This window comes from Phacochoerus africanus, chromosome 2 (assembly GCF_016906955.1).
Source record: "Phacochoerus africanus isolate WHEZ1 chromosome 2, ROS_Pafr_v1, whole genome shotgun sequence".
In the NCBI taxonomy this organism is placed as follows: domain Eukaryota; kingdom Metazoa; phylum Chordata; class Mammalia; order Artiodactyla; family Suidae; genus Phacochoerus; species Phacochoerus africanus.
In genome coordinates this window covers 2903571-2916686 of record NC_062545.1, presented here as the reverse complement: position 1 = coordinate 2916686, position 13116 = coordinate 2903571, and the positions used below count along the sequence as shown (strand labels likewise).

Sequence of the window (13116 nt, the reverse complement as noted above, 5' to 3'; positions counted from 1 at the left end):
TTCGTTTGGAAGTTGCTTATTATAATTGTGGATTCCATTGTCAACTGGGGTGCGGGAACCCTTGAGAATAGAAAAAAGGAATTCGGAAGTTTTAATGCACAGCCTATACATGGTGAAGAGACAGGAAATGCCATGAAACCTGGAGGTGCCACCAATGTAAGTTACACACTTTTAGCTGACAGTGGGGCTTTAGATGCCATTTCTCAGGGCGAAAGGCAGTCTGTCTAAAGGGTAGAAGGTGTCCCTAGAACATAGAAACTCTGTGTCACAACCCATTGACTGGAAACAGCTTTTAATTGAGCATGGATTTTTAAGGATAGAGTCTGGTTAAATTATACACTTTTAATGGCAACTTGGAGTTGCTGAACCAGGATGCGCGCTGCTCTTTTCTCTCGTCGATTCCTTGTCCATCGTCCTCCTCTACACACCGCAAGCCATCTGCCATAGCCTGTAACTGGTGACAACAGTGCAGATTTAAACTTCAGGAGAGGCACCAGGCTCTGCAAACTCTGCATTTCCAAAATAGCTGTTTGAACTGAAAGCTGACCAAATAGACACATTTAGGATTTGGGCTCCTGTTTCCCAGCCAGAAATGCAAGTCTGAAAAATGCTGCTTCTCTATCTTGACACAAAGCTTTGTCTCGATAATTCATTGGAGCATTGAGAAAACGGAACACAAAAGTCTCAGAGTTGGTGCAGCCCAATTTGGAAGCACCGGGAGGCTCCACATCCATTCTGGGTAAAATGAATTATGCTGCAGGTTCTGAAGAAGATCCTGACTTTATCAGAGCCACTCTCACTAGGGCCCTCTGGTCAGGACCAGCCAGAGGAAGAAAAAGGAGAGAAGAGATGCTTTTCAGTTATCATAGGATTTTAATTACTCCAAGAATAGGTCTTGAGTTGGTGATGGGAGGGTGCTGGGTGAGAACTTTTACAAAGTTATAATACATTTTTATGATCACTCACCTTGTCAGCTCCTGTCTGCTTAACGAGGACATTATCCCTTCAGGCAAATAAGAAATAAAATGGAAAATGGCTTCAAGATAAAATTACCTGAAGCAATGGCCTGATAAGTTACAGAAGTGTTGGGAGCAACATTTAAAAGGCATTTGTAGCTGGCCACCTCCACGGCTCCAAGTGGAAGCTGATGCAGGCCCTCTCAGTCCCAGGGCTTTTGCTAGAGTTGGTCCCTCATGACTGCTCTTGGCAACCCAGGCCTGAGACCCTGGGGACACCTGGGAAAAATTCCTTTTAAAGAGTCACAGCCTCCTTAACATGTACATTCTAGCAACAGTCACCTCTGGGCGGAGAGTCAGATGCATTCACACCTGTGACAGGAATAAGGAGGAGCCCAGCACCAAAGGGGGCTGGAAGTCGGCAATTGTCCCCACAATAATATAATTATTACTCTGCTCCTGTCCTCTCCTGAATAACTTCTTTTTTTATTGAAGTAGAGTTGATTTCCAATGTTGTGTCAGGTGTGTAGAAAAGTGATTCAGTTTTACCCCTGCATGTGTATATCTATTCTTTTCCAGATTCTTTTCCATTATAGGTTTTTAAAAGATGCTGATTGGTTGTCTCTCTTATGTACAGTAGTGCTGATAACTTCCTCCATCCACCATAATTGGGCCCGTCTGAATGACACCAAACTAACTCCTCTCCTTCCTGAAGGATTTCCTCTCAAACACGACCCCTGTCAAGACTCCTGCGCTGTGTGTCAGCCCTCTCACTGCTGGCCCTGCTGTCAGTCCCTGCTCCACTTCCTCTAGCTGTCCTCTCACCTCATCACCCTCCTCCCACCTTATTCCCACCTCATCACCGCCCTCTCACCTCAACTGCGCCATCCTCCCACCCCATCTCCACGCTCCCACCTCATCGCCGTCCTCCCCACCTCATCACCGTCATCCTCCCACCTCATCATCGCCATCCTCCCACCTCATCACCGCCATCCTCCCACCTCATCACCGCCATCCTCCCACCTCATCATCGTCCTCCCACCTCACCGCCGCCCTCCCATCTCATCTCCGTCCTCCCCACCTCACCGCCGCCCTCCCATCTCATCTCCGTCCTCCCCACCGCCCCCTCTCCCTCCGCACCACCGCCTGCTCCCTGCTGGCTGTCCTGATGCCCAGGACTCCTCTGTCCCCCCTCAGGCCTCGTTCTTCTCCTCAGCAGCTCAACTGTCACCAGCAAAGCCCATTAACAATTCCCGGGCCATAAAAGTACAGAGTCCGGGGAATAAAGCAAAGTCTACCTTTTCTTTTCCTTTGCGCTTGGCCGGGTTTCACTTGCTCGCAGGGCGCCCTGCAGAGGCCCCGCGCTGCACTGCAGACCCCAGCTCGGGAAGGCTGCGCGGGACACCGACTCGGGTTCCTGAGGAAGCGCAGACCGAGCGACACCGCGATTCAAGATGGCGGCGGGCGGTGAGCGAGGCTGCGCCAGGATTGGGTGTGAGCCGCGCGGCCCCGCCCCGCCCGCGGAGGCCCCGCCCCGCCCGCGGAGGCCCCGCCCCCCCCCCCCCCCCCCCCCCCCCGTGGACTGAGGAGACCCTGTGGAGCTCCCAGGCCCACCTGGCCGCAGAGTGCGTGCTTGGAGCTCACGGCCCTCTGTCTTCCGGTGAAAGGATAATGCTTTCCTCTCCTTCTCTGGGAGCGAGCCACGCGGGCAGGAGGACCCTTGATGCGGCCCGACTGGAAAGGGTCAGGAAAGCAACCTCCACGTGGTCTCTGTGGCTACTGCTGGAAGCTGCCGTGTCCAGCTCCCTCGGCCCATCCCCAACTCTACCCGCAGCGGTTACCCTCTGCTTCCTGCTGCTGGACAGGTCCCACGTGGGCCACTAGCCCAGGGCCTCTTGCCGCTCACAGTCCTTCCCCGTACCTGCCACCTGCAGTCCCTCCCTGCACCTGCCCCCTCCAGTCCTCTTCCCGCTTGTGCTCTGTCCCCCAAGGCAGCACCGTTCCCACCCCTCCCTCCCTGGTCCCCAGCTTCCTGTGCCCCGGCAGTCTCATCCACTCAGGTGGCCTTTCCTCCTCCTGGTCCCTCTCTGGCGCACACTGCTGGGTCTACCAGCAACACCCAGTCCCCATCTCTTGTTTATTTTCTCTTTTCTCCACCAGAATGTAAGCCCCAGGCAGGGATTTTACTCTAGTTTCCTCTTTGCTGTGTGCCCAGTACCTTGAATAGTGTCTGGCGTGAGCTGAATGCTCCATAAACACTTGGTGAGTGAAAGGTGATGTGAAGCGATGTGACAGGACAGTCCTGACTGGGAGAGAAAGGTGACCAGTGGCGAGCAGCACTCAAGGAAGTGCTGACCCTTTCATGAGTGGGATGTCGGTGACACGGTAAGCAACTTGGGCAGAAGACTCAGAAAGTTAGAGAGGGTGCCCAGGAGCTGAACAGAAGGAATGATGTGTTTACATTCAGACTCTCCCTGAGGAACAGATGGGAATGTTTTGATTGCTCATCAGATAGTCAAACGGCATCTAAATAAATTGCTGACAAATTTGCTAAGTACAGTGCTTTTCGCTTGTGAGAGTCACAAGGCAACTAACATATATAGCGTCTACCAGCTTAAAAGCAATACTACCAGAATAAAAACTATATGTGAAAGCTTCTTTTAATAACATCTTGGGGGTTTTTTGTTTTTGGGTTTTTTTTTTTTTTCGAAGTCTAATTTTGTTCTGCAAAAGGGATGAAGCTTTGGTTCCTAGTAAAATAAGTTTACTTCCTCAATTTCTTTATTCCCATATACTAGATCTTATAACTACACTGGAGTTAAAAATTGCAAACAATTAAGTTCCAAGTTTTGCTAATAAAATCTAATGCATATTTAGTGTGTTATACTTTGCAAAGCCAAAGGAAAAGAATGTAGGTTATGGGACCTGGATACTTGGATTTGAATAGTGGAGCAGACATCCTAGCCATTATGAACCTTGGTTTCATCAACTGAAAACTGAGAGTGCTGTTGTGTCTAGAACCAGTATAATTATAGCGACTAACAGAGTGCACTACGGGCAGTACATGCTTCAGAGTGCTGCTGACAACCTATACTTTTTCAGTTACTAAAAACCCACACAAAACGGCCTACCTAATGTTAATGCTATTAAACAATTTTTAAGAATTGTGATGCCATCACAACTCGAAAATTCATTTAGCTCTGAAAACCCAAAACATTCATAAAAACCATCAAAAAAATTTTTATTCAAATGAGTCAACTTTTAAATGGAGAACATAAAAAGCACATACTGGATTATCTCCTGAATACTTTCATAAAGAATGGGGCTCCTGGAGTTCCCAACGTCCCAGTGGAAACGAATCTGACTAGCATCGATGAGGACACAGGTTTGATCCCTGGCTTCGCTCAGTGGGTTAAGGATCCTGCATTGCCGTGAGCTGAGGTGTGGGCTGCAGATGTGGCTGTGGCATAGGCTGGTGGCTACAGCTCTGATTCGACCCCTAGCCTGGGAACCTCCATAAGCCGTGGGTGCAGCCCTAAGGGGGGGAAAAGTGATAAGAACAGGGTTTCTAAAAGAGCATGCAAGTACCTTGTTACACAATTCCATCCGAGTTTCTCAGAATTACATTATTAATTTTTTTTTTCAAAAAGGACTTTAGAATCATAGAATTTCCCTAAACAAAGGACCTTGTTCTACAGATGAGGACTTGAAGAGCAACTCCTACCTGGTTGTACAAGGCAAGACCTGGCACAGTCTCTAGACTGCTAATTCATTCCTCTGTCATCTGCACGATGGCTGGGGCAGCCAGTAAACCAGACAAAAAGAAAACCACAGGGAAGGGAGACAGGCCAATAACATCTTTCAGATGAGCCTTGCCCACCTCCAGCCTCCTGACACAAGCATTTCCGTGTTGCAGATCTTCTCACGCGTGGCTCACCCACTAGCTGCAGAGAACTGCCCTGGACACGGGGCCCCGGAGAAAGCATCACTCCAACACGCACGGTAGGTGCTTGTGAGGAGGATAAAAGCCAGTGCTTGAGGAGCCAGGGAGCGGGGAGCTCACTGCCGGAGTGCTCAGAAGAAGGCAGTGCTCAAGGGACAGGAAGTGTGTGGTGTTTTCTCTCTGGCAGAGGTCTGCCCTGGCTTCCACGTGGTTCACCGCCAGATCTTCCAGCCGGTGGGAAGATGTTATCGATGTCATATACACACACATACAGTTGGTCCTCATCTGTCACAGACTCCGCATCTGTGAATTCGCCTACTCACTAAGACGCATTTGTCACCCCAAGGCAGGGCTTGTGGGGCTTTTGCTCACATGTGGCCACACACAGAGAAGAGAAAAATTTGTCTCCCAACACATGCGTTTCCAGCTGAGGCTGAACAAAGTGAAACTCTGCCTTCTTGTTTCAGCTCATACTGTAAGCAAATGCCCCTTCTCTGGTCTATTTGGTGCCACATTTCCCCACGTTTTTGTGGTGTGCGTGTGTGTGATTTAAGTTTTTCAAATGGCCCCCGTGTTTGGCGCTGAGGTGTTGTCTAGGACTTTATGGGGAAAATACATTGGTTAGATACATTTTGTTTACACATAGGATTACAGTGCAATTGGCTGTGAGTTCAGTGTCAATGAAACAACAGTGTATATTAAATAAGGTGTCTTTAAACAGAAACACACATAAAACAAGTTTTTGTATTTATCAATAGACAAAAAAGTGTGACCAAAGGCTGGCAGGAACCGAACCCCGATTTTCCAGTGGGTGCAGTGGTTCAGTGTTCACTGATTCCATGTTTGTGGTGACCACGGAACCCAACTACATGACAGTGAGGACTGACTCTATGTATGTGTACACCCGTGCACTCGTACACACATGTGCACACGTCCGTGTGTGTGGAATGATACAAACCTGGGGGCGTATGGCATGTGGCTGTAGTCATGGTTTCATGAAGAGACTGTCATGGTTCTATAACCTACATTGTGAAAGCAGGAACTCTCAGGAGATGAAAGTGAAACCTAAAAGAAATGCACCAAGACTCTGTGCATAAACCATTCATCAGTGGCCTGAATCCAGGATAAGACATGAATGAGATGGGCCAGTCCACATGGCTGTGTTTCTCTTGGCTTTGCAGGGAGATTTTATATCTTCTTTATAACAACGCTGGCTCCATCAGGCCTGTGAGAGTTCCAGCACACAAGAGCTTTTAATGCAGCTAGATGGTTATACTTTTCCCCAAATTTCGATATTCTAAATATTTTAAGAGACACAAATTATTTGCTTCCAAATAGTTTATATGAACAAACTTTAAACGTTAATGTTTTAAACAAAACATGCATCCCTATGGGCATGACTTAGGAAAAAAAGAGAGGCTTTTCCAATTGTCAACATTTTGAAGCAGCGTTATCAGCTTTGCAGTTCCCATAGCAACATGTTCCATTGCCTAGGTGACAGTGATCTTATGATGTCACCAATGAGCTAAACTAACTTGGAAAACAAACGGACATTTCCTCCTGAGTAATTTCCACATCTCACAGTTGCCTCCAAGCCTTAGAGGATTGATGTACCCAGTGCCGCTTCATGAAGAGTTATGAGGACATTTCATAAATAAGTTTCCAGGATTTGACCTTGTTAAGGCAGCTTTCATCTTCAAGGGCTTTCCAACACGAACCGGATCGCCCTTTGTGTTATGCCATGGAGAGTCTCCCAGCTGCAGAACAGATGCCAAAGGAAGACATGGCATCTTGGGTGGATTTGCAGCAGTTGCACAAAGGCCCTGAGGGAGAGGGTGGGATGGACGATGTCCAGCCCTACCGTCACCAACTCAGGCATCAGGAGCCACTCCGGGAAAAGAGGATGAGATGCAGGAACCATGAAAGGCCGGTTTCTCCTTCCACAAACCACGTGGCAGAGCCAAAATACAGGACAGTACTCCCGTCTTGGTTTCATTCTATCAATATTTCCATGAGTATGTGATCTCATAAAAGAAGGTCTCATACACACACAGGTGTGGAAGAGACACTTATAGGAGCAGAGGGGCTATGTTTAGCACAGAAACCTAGAAAGGATTCCATGCTTTTTCCCAATGCCTCTCACAACTGGTTTGTTTGAATGACAGATGTGGTCAGGATGTTTGTAGAGAAAAAGTCTAATTTAGAGAATGGAATGTCAGTAAGCTGATTTCCAGGCACAGACATATTGTCTTATTGCATATTTTTCTTCTAAAATAACCAAATATAATTTAGGCACTTGATAATTAACCCAAAGGGGGCTTTTAACAAAGAGCACGGAGCTCCAAGTTGAAAACGTACAATTGCAGAGCGTGTCCAAAGCCAACTTGGTTTTGCAAAAGGAAAATGTGTCCTCTCACTGCTCAAATTCAACCAAAATGTGCGAACCAGGCTTAGAGGAGGAGGCCTGGCCTCTCGGGTCCCCAAGATAGTGTAAGACTGAGTCCTATGGGAGAAGACAGGGCCTCATCTCTCAAATTGTAATGGTTAGAGAAGCCAACCAGGGGACTTTTAAATAAGTATAAAAGAATGAGAAATAATTTGAGAATAAGACAAGAAAATATAATGAAATCCTAAAACCTGATACAGACCCTACATTCCATGTGAAGGGTAGAATGAGCAGTTACAAATCACAGAGGGCTAAAGAAGGCAGGGAGCCTTCTCACCCCTGCTGGAGCTTGTCACACTTCAGGCTATGTTTTCTCTGCAGCAGAGAAGCAGCAACACTACAGGACCCAGGAAGGTGGAAGGCACCTCCCCTGCCAAGTACCAAGTACTGTGACATCCTCCTTGATTTCTATTTCCAGTGACTCGGCCAGTCCTAAAAGGCTCCTGCACGCTGAGTGCTCAGGACATTGCACATAAAATCAGAGGCCACAATGCTGCCTCACTGGGCTAGCTTTTGCTTCCCTACAAGCCAAGGTTATTGCTATGAGCCTAGGTCACGGCCATGAGCATACTTCGAAGCTTCTTCAGCATTCTTGCCTCTGCAGTACCTCACTCTGTCTGTTCAGACACTGGGGTTCAAAGCCATGGGCACCTTTCACATTTTGATGGTCATTGTTTTTAATTCCTATTTCTGGTTGTACTTCCAAAACAATCCCAAATCTAAGACAATCCTGGAGTTAAAATGTAGGAGTCCAGCAGAAAAAGAAGTTTTGTCTAGCCGTGCCATTCGGCCTGAAACACTAGTCTTTAAATTGAGATGTAAACAATAAGAATCAATGAGCAGTTACTTTCGCATAAGGTGGCTGTGTTAGCACTGCTATGGGAACAATAATTTGGGAATGTATAATGATTCCGCTTTAAATGTTCTTTAAAAAGGTGGTCAGCAATTGTGGGAACCAGTGCCAGTTTCTAATTTGCAATCTGTTGATCCAAACATGTTTCTGCAAAATCTGCCAGCACCAAAAAAGATGTCTGTCAAGCGTCATGAGACTCTATGACCTAATTCCAAGTTGAGTTCCACATGTTCTCTTTCACTATAACTGGGTCAGTAAGTACGCAGATTCAAAACCGGAATTTAAGGCCAAGCCTTTTTGTTGGCTACATCTTACACGACAACACAGCAGCCAAAGCGAATGACAAAAAGAAAAGAAAACAAGAAGCACCAACACTTTCCTCCTGCTGCCTCTCTTTTCTGCTTTGTGCCATATCCACACGTAGTCTCAACTCTCGTCTCTATTGAACGTGATGTGGCACGGCTCTGGGTTAAAAGAGTGTAGCAACAAGAAAACAAAACCAAACATGGATTCCTTTTGGTCTTCAGCAGTTACTAACAATTCTATCTCTTCTGTGTGGTTGTCAAACGAATTAAATATTAACTTGCTCTGTGGGATGTGAACCAACCATACTGTCATGACAATAAATGAAAATAATGTCCTTTGTTAACTGACATGGCCACTCCTGTCTTTACCATTTGAGGATCTTCGAAGAGTCATCTCTCTTGTCCAGGTTCCTTGTTGATAGGATATTCTCAGTTACAGGTAGCAGAGTGTGTCATGAAAAGTGGTTTAAATAGTTGGAATTTAGCTTCTCACATAAGCAGTCTCAGGGTTGGGTAGTTCCAAGGTTGGCTCACTCAGCAGCTCAAAGGCAGGGCTTTGCTGAAATTCTTCTGGATTTCCTTCCATGGCAGCAAGATGGCAGCGGTACTTCCAGCACTGCACTCAGCCCAGGGAGGAAGAGGGTCACGGCTCTCACCCCAAACTTCATTTTATTTTGGAAAAAAACCATTTTCCCAGCAGCCATGTCCTGCCACAGAGGCTGGGCCTGGGTTACATGGCCATTGCTGAACTATTGCTAATGGGGAACTGAATGGCCATGGTTGTCTTAGGTCAATGATGATTCAGCCCTGACTAGAAGGCAGCCATGGTCCCCGGACACTTGGGAGGTAAACACACTGAGATTCTGCCAGCAGCAAAGAAGCAGGAAGAGGACGGCTGCAGAGTATTTGCTACACACCTGAGCACAATCTCCATACCTAAGATTCGGTGGACATTCAGGATCAAAGCAAACGCTGGAGTAAGACTTTGGCCTCTACACGTGTAAATCTATGTGCTCCCTGCATCACATGAAGGGAGGAGAGCCAGTCAGATGTTTTGTGTGTCATTTCAGCAAAGCACAGAGAAGTTTGGAATCTGTCATGAGAACAGGCAAAGCCAGAACTTCCAGGCCAATCTCCCCATCCTTCCCAAATCGATACCATTAAATGCTCCCCATCTTTCAAGGCCAGTTTAGACATCACTTCCACCTCTGGATCTAACAGCCCGACGTACCCACTTACTCTAAGTTGTGATATCTGTGTCTCGGGATGTCGTCCCTCCTAACTTCTGCTTTCTTAGGGAGGCACCTATCCCCTGCTCCCAACTGAGGGATGAGGCTCCATAAATACAGGAACCCCATTGAAATAAATTCACTTAATGCTCCAAAAAGGAAAATAACCTTGTAATCCAACAATACCAGGGTGGTATAAGAAAATACAGACTGAACGACATAAATTTGAATCCCACATATTAGAAGCCATAGGAATTTTTTAACCACGATGGTCTCATCATGGATAGGAATTCTATGGAAGGTGGGATCAAACTTGGACATGGTTTTTCCTCAATAAAATGTATTTTTTAGAGCAGTTTTAAATTAGCAAAAATCTTGAACAGAAAACGCAGAGTTCCCATATATTCCTTGTCCCCACTCATGAATTGTGTATTCTTTTTTTTTTTTTTTCTTTTTTGGTCTTGTGTCCTTTTTTAGGGCCGCACTCATGACATATGGAGGTTCCCAGGCTAGGGATCTAATCCGAGCTGAAACTGCTGGCCTATGCCAGAGCCACAGCAATGCCAGATCCAAGCCACGTCTGCAACCTACACCACAGTTCACGGTAAAGCCAGATCTTTAATCCACCAAGCGAGGCCAGGGATCAAACCTGCAACCTCATGGTTCCTAGTCAGATTCGTTTCCGCTGTGCCATGATGGGAACTCCAGGATTGTGTATTCTTAAATTACAACAGTGTTTGAAAATACGGCTAATTTAAATGTAATATACATTTTCAGTTCTAAAACAAGTAAATAGAATGTTTTGGCTTATTTCCATTCAGAATGTACCTCAAAGCACCATTAATTTCTATGGAATCGAGATTTAATATTATTGATACTTCAATGATTACAAATCCCATTATCTGCCTACAGGAGGAGTACCAGAAATGCTTCTTTCCCCAACAATATTTATCTTACTTCCAACAGTTCAACTGAGATTTACAACTTAAAAAGTTGCTCAAACTGATTTTTGCACTTAAACCACTTGCATTTGAAAATAGATTTAAATAGTCCATTTGTGAATACATACCAAAGCAAAAGATAAAACTTGTTAGTTTACACTTTTAAACCGATTTGGCTATGCTCTCTTTTCCTAGAAACATGGCTTAGCCAGACTCTTTCTCCTCCCAGGCTTTAAGCCTCCCTCGCGGTGAAAGGGTGGACACTTGAAAAGCAATAATACAAGTGACACAGACTCCAATTCTCTCCACGGATGTGTTTGCAACCTTGTGATGAGTTAGAGAGCTGTTTTCAATGACACATGACAGAAAATCTGCTCCTGCCAAACGGCAGAAGCGTGAATGTAAATCACATTCTTCTGGGAAGGGCTCTGTACCCACAGACATGACAATTTGTCGCGGTTTAAAACATTTCTCTCTTCTGGAATAAACATGGGAAGGGAGTTCCTCCCCCACAAGCCCACCTTAATGATGCAAGCTTCCCCTTCTTTGTGCTGCGTCAGGAAGCACGGCGGGCGGGCCTGACACCTGCCTTCTCTGATGGACCAGGTCCCTTAGAGAGGAAATCAGAGTCAGAGCCTTGTTCCCGCCTGAAGTCTGCCCGCGAGGATATGAACAAGGATGTGAACGCGCACCCTCCCTCGGGGCAGGGCGCCCAGTAGGTCCTACACCTGGCCTGGGGGTGCAGGCACCTCAGGGACCCTCGCTCGCTGGGACCCTGGATCAGCTGCCCCAGGCCCCGCCCCGCGTTCCCTATTAGGGGAGGGGAGAGCGCAGGGGCCCTGCACAGACCCCCAGTCTTCTGGCAACGTGGTCTCTGCGCTCTCCAGCCGGAAGGCGGGCTTCCTCCGCCCCGGCCAATAGTAAGGAGGTGAGGCTTCCAGGGATCTCAGGCTCCTGCCTCCTCCTCCTCCTGGCTGCTCTTGCTGTTCTGGTTCTTCTTATCTCCTGTACCTCCTCCTTCGCTTCCTTCTCCTCCTCCTCCATCTCCCCGCCCTCCTCCAGCTGCTCCTCCCCCCCTCCAGCTCCTGCACCTCCTTCTTCCTCTTCCTCCTCCAGCTCCTCTTCTTCCTCCAGCTCTGCCTCCTCCTCCTCCTGCTGGTATTTCCCACCCTGTGAGAATGTAGAAGCCATTCTTATTTTGCGGGCTCGACAGAAAGAGGCAAACTAAACAGGCCACGGTTTGCCAACCATCGGACGCTATCTTTACAATCCTATTTTTAGAGCTATAGTCACTTAGTGGCTCATCAATCTGATCTTTCCAACATTGCCTGAACTGTATCATGGGGACAAAAGCAAATGTAATGCTCTGACCAGGGCAGAAATCCTTGCTATTGATAACTCTGGAAGCCTCCTGGTGACAAGACTACTTCTCTGGACCCATTCGCTACATGCCTCGGACTCTGTGTCTTTGTAGGTCTGGCTTCTAACATCACAGGTCGTCAGATAATCTTTCATCACCCTAGAAAGCAACAGCAATCTAAACACACTGCTGCTTGCACTCTGCCTGTTGGGCGAACGGTTCTGGGGAGGCAGCCACGCTCATTGGTCATGTGTTGTCTACAGCAGTTTTCATGCTACAAGGGCGGAGCTGAGTAGGTGCAGTGGAGACGGTATGGACCATGAGACCTAAAATATTTACTGCTGGCCCCTTACAGAGAAAGTTTGCTGAGTCCTAATCGAGACCAAAGCAGGATCAGGTACATTAACTTGTCTGTTTTCTGCTTTGCAGTGTAGGCCCTGTTCTCTCCCTGCCCCTATGCACCTGCTCCTATGCATTCTTTGTCTCCAAATAAAAGTTTTTTAAAAAAATTATCTCTTGGCCAACATGCAAAGACTTGCTGCCCCCAGAGGGACGGCTCAGGGACACTGGTTTCCCAAGTGCCTTCGGCCTGAGTGTCCTCCTGAAACCTGCCCTGGCAGAGTGAGGTGAGCGCAGAGTTAGCAACGTTTGCAAGGTGCAGCCCTTGACCCTCGCATGTGAGACTCTACGTCCAGGCAAGGCCAGGGGTTCGGGCGGAGGGAGCCAATTATGCTTCCAGGTCACCTCGCTCTTGCTTGACGGTACCCCATCCCTTCTTACCTAAGAAAGACACCCCTCAGCCACATTCATGTAGGATTAAATGTGTTTGTGTTCTTTTGGTATGGAGAAACCACTGCTGTTTTGGTTTCTTCCCTGGGGTTTTTATCAATGTCTAAATTCTTCCCAAATGCAAATGTTCCATTTTTAATGGAGGTCAAAAAAAAAAAAAATCCAAATGACCTTTAAAAACTCAGAGTTTGCAGTTAATTTGGAAATCCTGGCTGTGAGATTGGACACACCCTGGACATAGTCTCCCTGCAGGTCCCTGCACTGGCGAAAAAAGAGCAAAGAGAAAACAGTGTG

At 47.1% G+C, this 13116-nt stretch overlaps 1 long non-coding RNA gene across 1 annotated transcript; it reads right to left on the bottom strand.

Moving 5' to 3' along the window:
- Positions 1 to 275: 275 nt before the first annotated feature.
- On the bottom strand, positions 276 to 11628 carry LOC125121488 (uncharacterized). The gene is made up of 2 exons (XR_007133478.1): positions 11195 to 11628; positions 276 to 454 (listed from the first exon to the last, which is right to left on the bottom strand). It is a non-coding gene; the product is annotated as an uncharacterized LOC125121488 (long non-coding RNA).
- Between the last annotated feature and the right edge of the window lie 1488 nt (positions 11629 to 13116).